The 7,218-nt window shown below is 42.7% G+C and overlaps 1 non-coding gene across 1 annotated transcript; it reads right to left on the reverse strand.

The window, feature by feature from the left end:
• Positions 1-498: 498 nt before the first annotated feature.
• trnae-cuc lies at positions 499-570 on the reverse strand. The gene has a single exon. It is a non-coding gene; the product is annotated as a tRNA-Glu (tRNA).
• Between the last annotated feature and the right edge of the window lie 6,648 nt (positions 571-7,218).

The following is a 7,218-nucleotide window of genomic DNA, read 5'->3' on the forward strand; positions in this document are numbered from 1 at the left end:
AATAGGCCTAGGCCTACTGCAATTAAGTTCCTTTGTTTCAAAACTGTTTTGGATAATAAATCCATAATAAATAAAAATGCTCTGTGTGGTTTTATGTTGTTTTTTGCACAATACAATTTTGATGCAATATCTAGAGTTAGATTTTCTTGTATTCATTTCTAGGCTTCCACCTGTAGCAGGTGCTGATGTTGCTCTTGTGACACACAACAATCGCTTATTAATTAGAATGAATGGATTATAGATTCAATTAGCCTAATGGAATACAGATTAGCTAAGCCCCGACCTGTTACAAATACGAAAAGTTGGGCCTCGGAGTCGAAAAGGTTGAGAACCCCTACACTAGACCACCAGGGAGAGGTGCAGGCTGTTCTTTGAAACAGTGGAGGACTGCACGTGGGGTCATGTTCTGTAGCTGGGTGAACTCTGGCTCGAAGGAGGCGATACTTTTTGGCTGTCGTGCTGTACACATGTCAAGGCCAACGGTGAGCAAAATATTCTTTCCCTGACCGGGAATCGAACCCGGGCCGCGGCGGTGAGAGCGCCGAATCCTAACCACTAGACTACCAGGGAGAGGTGCAGCGTGGAAAAGTGAACAACTGAGTTTCCGGTCCTGTCTGTAGCTGGGTGAACACATGAGGTCGGGCAAGCATAGCAGATGGACTTTCAGGGTCTGTTTCCATGGCGCCCTCTCACGTTTCTCGTTTTTTGGCCCTAGACAGCGAGCTATGTATGTAGGCTATGGGTGATAATTGAATTATGTGGATTATCAGACTGCATTAGTTTGGTAATAAGAAATGATTGGGGTTGACTGAGGTGTGAGGTCATTTTAGGTGCGTCTTGACTACACTTAACACCCAAAGAAACATACATTTTAGCAGTACATACTGGAATGTCATGGTCTACGCCATATAGGCTTATATACATACATACATATTTGTCTTTCACACGAGAAGCTATGGGTACAGTAAGAATTATCAACAATGAACAAAATAACGGTGGAGAGCAATTATTAGGCTACATTTTACTTCCCTATGACAAGCCCGTGATAGCGAAAATAACAGCGACACCTGAAGAAGGGCAAAGAATAGGCCTGTGTAAATGCAACTACCTTTCCCTGTTGGGGGGAGCTGGGTACTGTACGGTTGTAGACGAAGCCAACCCCGTCTTAAAAACAAACATTAATGTTTCACTAACAAACAGTCATAATTTACGCTGTGTAGAAAATATCCTCTGCAAAATGACAAGTCCCGACCAGGTAATCGCTCTTGTCGCCTATAGTCTGACTGTTGCGTTTCGGTAGACTTCAATTGCCTGCTGTACACGACTCGAACACGAATTGCGTATTCTGTTCGCAGCTCCTTCCGTGCAAGGTAGCTGGTTAGCTCATATCATATCATATAGGTATAGACTAACTATAGCTAACTGGCTAGGTCAAGTAATAGTGAACGTATAGGCCTACTATAACCTCGCTTCAGAAAAATATAAATGTATTTGTAGTCTGGGGAATGTTTCAGTGTAGGGGCCAGCGACATTCTGGTCACTCAACCGGCAATGTTACCTAAATAACCATATTAAAACCATAAAAAAGTTTAATGTCTGCTTTCCTATTGTTTGGTTTATGTTGGAAACTTAAACTCGTTTCTCTGTTCCTGCGACATGAACTATTTGCTGTGTTTTGAAACGTCCGGGGAGCACTCTGCAGCCTAATTGGTTTGGTTTTTGCAAAAGGCTTGCTGATTGCCTTATGACAATATCCTCAACCTCTGCGAGCCTCGGGCTAGTGGCGCAATGGATAATGCGTCTGACTACGAATCAGAAGATTGTAGGCTCGACTCCTGTTGCTAGTTTGTTTCTCGAAATGGAGACGGAAAGGCATAATTGATCGCAGTTAAGAAACATGCTTTGGTGGCAAATACTGTTAGTTCTGAAAGGTAAAAGGTTGCCTGCGAGTAGCCTATCCGATCGCTGACAGAAGGGGACAGTCGAACACTGTAGGCAAAATGTTTATTAATTAGCCTGCTTAACTAAACTAAACTAACAGCAGGCAATACATCTTTAGGCCAGGTTACATGTTTTATAGGATATATATATATATATAGGTGTTTAAGGTATTGTTCTGGATTAAATGTTGATTAAGGTATTAAGATATTGTTCTTTACCATGGGGTGTTATCAAACATTTCTCACACCTAGACCACACGGCTCCACATACGGCTAGACATCTGGCACTCCATGAGGAGGCTGGCTGTCGGCGGCACCACCGATGCTCTACCCCACCTTCATGGGCATGTGCTAAAAGTTCCCTCTGGATTAATAAAGTATCCATCTATCTATCTGTCTGCATGCATCTTTGAGTGGGATGCAGGGGACCACGCTCTGTTGCGGCAGATGACGAGGGAGCAGCTCAGGCAGGAGGGTGTGCTAGCCCTTACTGATCTTCTGGTGGACAGGAGGATAAGTAAAAAGAAGCTGAGCCAGTATCCTGAGCCTGCTTCCACCAGGCATGGACATCGCACCTTGGCAGAGTATCTGGTGGAGCTGAGGAACCAGCCCTGTCTGGCCCTCATCAACACGCAGGTCAGGACCATTTATTGTCTTGCTACTTTCCCCCTGTGTCCTGTCATGGACATGCATGCATATGTTTTTGTCTTTTCTCACGGGCTGCTGTGTTCTGTCTCTGCTTAGTGGCCAGATTGCCATCCACCGCAGTCCCAGGAATAGGGGAACTGGCACAGTGTCTAGATGGGATCTCATCCTGGATGACTACAGGAGGATCAGGCGGCGCATAATGGCCAATGGGGCTGTTATGCAGCAGACCACCCTGTTCCTGACCTGCTGATTGGCTAGGCCCAGAGGGGTTATTATTTTATTTATAAGTTTTGTTTCATTGAAAAAAAAAATATTATATTAGACTACTATGCCATTAGACGTGTCAAAACATTTAATTGGTATATCATTGTTGTTTTTTAACTTCTAAAATGTTTCTTTGGAAATAAAAAAAGATGTTCTGAATGGCAATAAGAAGGGAATTCAAGCATATTAGGTCTACAAATAAAGATGTATCATGTGTCTGGCATATGATGTCAAATTTCTTAAAGCCCCAGTAAGGAGTTTTTCCCTTGGAGCTCCCCCTTAAGGTTTGGAGGTATTTAACGTTTACTTCAGTGTCGTAAATACCCAGTTACGATAGATGCAGCCTCGCATACACTTGTATTGATGACCAGACGAAGTCAGAAACCAACAAATTATGTCAACCGATAAGGTAAGAATATTCAAAGATTTTACATAAATATGACTGCATAGTTTTATTCATTGTGATATCGGAGATGAATGCTAACATAACCAAATGAATGACAACATTTAGTTTAGATGAAATACCGATCGCGTTTTCAGCCTATACATTGTGTGATCGAATACAATATTATTGACAACACCAAAACGCTACATATTCATCATTTACATTGGAACGTGTAATTCATTACAAGCTAGCGAAGTTAGGTTTCCAAGGTTGCAAACTTCTAAGGCTTACCTTGCGTGTGATTGACTAAGACTAACGTGTGAAATCCTTGGCGTGTGAGACACTGATTTGCATGCTAGTCTGAGACGGTCGATGACTTTTGGCATCTACTAAAATAGGGTGACCAGACGTCCTCTCTTACCCGGACAGGTCCTCTTTCGAGACCTAAAAAATGCCTCCAGCAGGGATTCCAAAAACGTCCGGGATTTTGCCTTGTCGGATATCTGTGTTTATCAGGGTCTTTCACAAACTAGTTATTACGCCCTTACAAGGTTTGGAAAGGGTATTTCCCTTACGTTCCACCTTCTTGCGCGAGCTCTGACTGTAGAGAGAACTGTCAATGGTCGATAGCCTTGTCAGTGCTGGCAGATGTACGATAATTATCCTCTAAATACGATCATTCTGAGCCTTTGGTAAATTTCGTCGCAGGGGAGGGCTATACACTACCCCTCCCCCGCAACGAAGTGTCCTCTTTTTCACAAACTAAAATCTGGTCACCCTAACTAAAACTACAAATCTCCGTGAGACAGGGATGACACTGATAAGGCTACAGCCTATTCTTTCATTAATTACATAGGCAGGGATGTACATCACAATACATCAATTTTCGTTGTTTTATCGACATAGGACAGATCACAATAGCTAACGTCAAAGACAGTAGAAACAGTTTATTATAACACTGTATTAGCTAAATTCGAAAGGATAATTCATGCATGGCTAATGGTGTATGAGGTTTGGATGTCAACAAGTTTTTTTCTATGGTTTTATTGCAGGAATCGACGTCATTGTCAACATCTGCCTCTTCTGAGGTAGAGACAGGTAGGGACCTTTACATTGGTGCACCTGCAGTAATTGCAGGGAGATGACAACAGACCAAGAAAGGCTCTGCTGCCGCCAGGCCCCGCGTCAGCAGCATGGCACATATGCAGTTATATGTTCTTGACCCGGGCGTTTTACGGCTGGCATGGGCTGCATGGAACGATGTGTTTGCTGTTGATGACGAACAGGAACCAGGGGTGGAGCAGGGACAGTACAGACATGCGGCATACCGCCAATTTGTACTGTGGCAGCATGGCCGCTTGGGTGAAGGCAATAGGGTTATTATTCAGAGCTGCTGCGTTTGGAAGATAAGAACTGCATTTCCTGACCCCTTGGGTCAATATGTTGGCTTCAGGGTGCGCCGTTTGGTGTAAATATGTAAATAGTTTTGTTATTTATGTTCAATGTCAAAAAACATGTACAGTTTGATGTTCATTGTTTTTTATTTACATATAAATAAAAAAATATTTCTTTTTACGACTCTTGAATTATTTGCAAATTATTTACATACACAGCTATGAAAGAATGGAATAGTTTAGAATTCACTTTGGGCACCACCCTCTCCCCGTGAAACCTGAGCCGCGACAAGTTCAAATGTGGATGGAGGCTGCGTTGCGGCAAGCAAACTCAAGCGCCTGGGATCATCAGGCCTTAGACCCTGTATTCTGGGAAGGCCCATTCCACTTCCCAGCCTCTCAGCAAGGATGGCCTTCTGCAGGTCTGGAATGTAGTGGTAGCCTTTGCTCTCCTTCAACACATATACACTCCAGCGCTCGGACTTCTTGTTGAAGTACTGTCTGTACCTAGTAAAGTAAAGTAATTGCACAATTCCACTAGCCTGACGATGTCATACTCATAATTCTAGTCAGAATATGAGTCTGATATCGCTCCATTGGGCTGTGATTATGGGGCGTGTTTCAACCGAACCAGGAGAAAAAATGCCTCTTCGCTCAATTGGTTACCTACAACCAATCAGAACAACGTAGTATGTGACCAGGGGCAGCTGATACATTACACTTTTACCGGATCCCGTAGGAAGGAAGGCAAAAACATCTTTTCGATTGACAAATGCCTTAATCGCGTTTCTCTGTTCCTCTTTCAAAATGAATGCACTGTCAATGTCTAAATGGACTCGAATCTATACATTTCAGCTCTCCAGCGGCAGCCATGTTTGTTGAAAACGAATTCAACTTGTGTGTTGGTGACGTGGTTGGTTACGTTACTGTTGATCATCTGTCCATCATCGTATAAAGCCCGCCTTAACAATTTGATTGGTACGGCCGATATCGAGCCGTAGATAATTTCTCCTCAATGGAGTAATGCCAGACCGAACTTCCCAACCAAAACATTTGTGGGCGGGGCTAAGTTCGGTCTGGTATCCAGGCTACAATTCCACAACTGTTTAGGTAAGAACTAATGAATTATTTTTGGTAGTACACTACTGTTATAGCAAAGCTTACATTCGGTGTCCATCCTTGCCACGTGCAGGAATGCGGTGGTTGTGATAGTTGTAATCGATTGCTGCAAGCAATGTCTGGGTTTTGTAAACGGGGGCTGTAGGCAAACCGCTTTCCTGCATACATGAGTATGTGGTTTTGGAAATTCTCCAAATCTGAAGTTGTCTTGAAAAACACATACATAACCCGAAAGGCCCAGTCAGTGACACACTTCTCACCACTAGATGCTACTCCAGGAAAAGTATCAGATGAGGCTTCATTTCAATTTCAATTATAATGTGCTTAGCAGTCAGGCCTAAGCAGCTGATTTTGCACACAAAACAAACATGGAAAATCACCCAGAGTTATACAATTATTGTATTGGTAATGGGTTCTACAAGACAGACAAAAAAGTTCAGAAATATGATCATAAGTGCTTGTGTGTATGTGCAAATGTATGACAAATACTAGCATTTGCATAACTATAGGGGCATACCTGAAACTTTTTGTTGTTCTGGAGTTTCTTGTATGTCCTCACCTGGAGGATTGGGTGTTGCCACATCAAGCACGGCTTTATCCATGCTTATCTCCAGGAGTTGGTTGATGTTGGCAGTCATAGCTGGGGCACTGCAAAGCAGCAAGATATGTACATAGAATCAATTTGAAGATCAAAAAGGAACAACTGCATCATGTTCTCCTAAACGTTGTCTTCTCCTGAAAGACCAAAATATTTGTGATTGCACCCTTCAACATAGCAGTAGTTCAACCTGAAATGCAACTAGAAACTGAAACATACCGTAGATGAAGAAAAGGACTATAGTCTTCATCAGAGCTGTCCCGATCTTCTTCCAAGCCCTTCTGATTAGGATCCTCCCAGCAATCATCCATGTCAATACTGTAAATAAAAATGATTTACAAAACACACACCACCATAAACTTGAAGCACAAAAGAACACGAACTAAGATGGTTTCATGTGCAAGACTTACATGCTATTCCTCATATAATTCGCCTCCTCCTCATCCAGAGTCATGCTGCTCCTCTTCAGCAATGCTCAAGGAGTGCATGCTGTGAATATAAAACGAATCTAAATAAATATATTCATCAACAAAACAATGCATTACGACGAACTCACCTAGATTCTAGCACACCAACCGCTTCGGTTTCTTTGCCCAACGGTTGAACACCTTGCATAGCGAATTCTTTGTCCCTGATTCAAAAGATAAATAAGTCAGTCACAACTTACAATGTCCTGCATGGCTGGTTTAGAAACGCAGTTCTAAGATACATACCCATCTCGGTCGGACTCTTCTGAAATACTAGATACAGGCGGCGGTGGTGGCTGTGCATGTCCCTTGCTGGGAGTAGACATTCCCTACCGCTTTTGATAGAAAGAACCAATTCAGTATGTTTGCCGCTACATCTTTATATATGTTTTCACAAATCACG

The sequence above is a fragment of the Clupea harengus genome, chromosome 11 (genome assembly GCF_900700415.2).
Source record: "Clupea harengus chromosome 11, Ch_v2.0.2, whole genome shotgun sequence".
Taxonomy (NCBI): Eukaryota; Metazoa; Chordata; class Actinopteri; order Clupeiformes; family Clupeidae; genus Clupea; species Clupea harengus.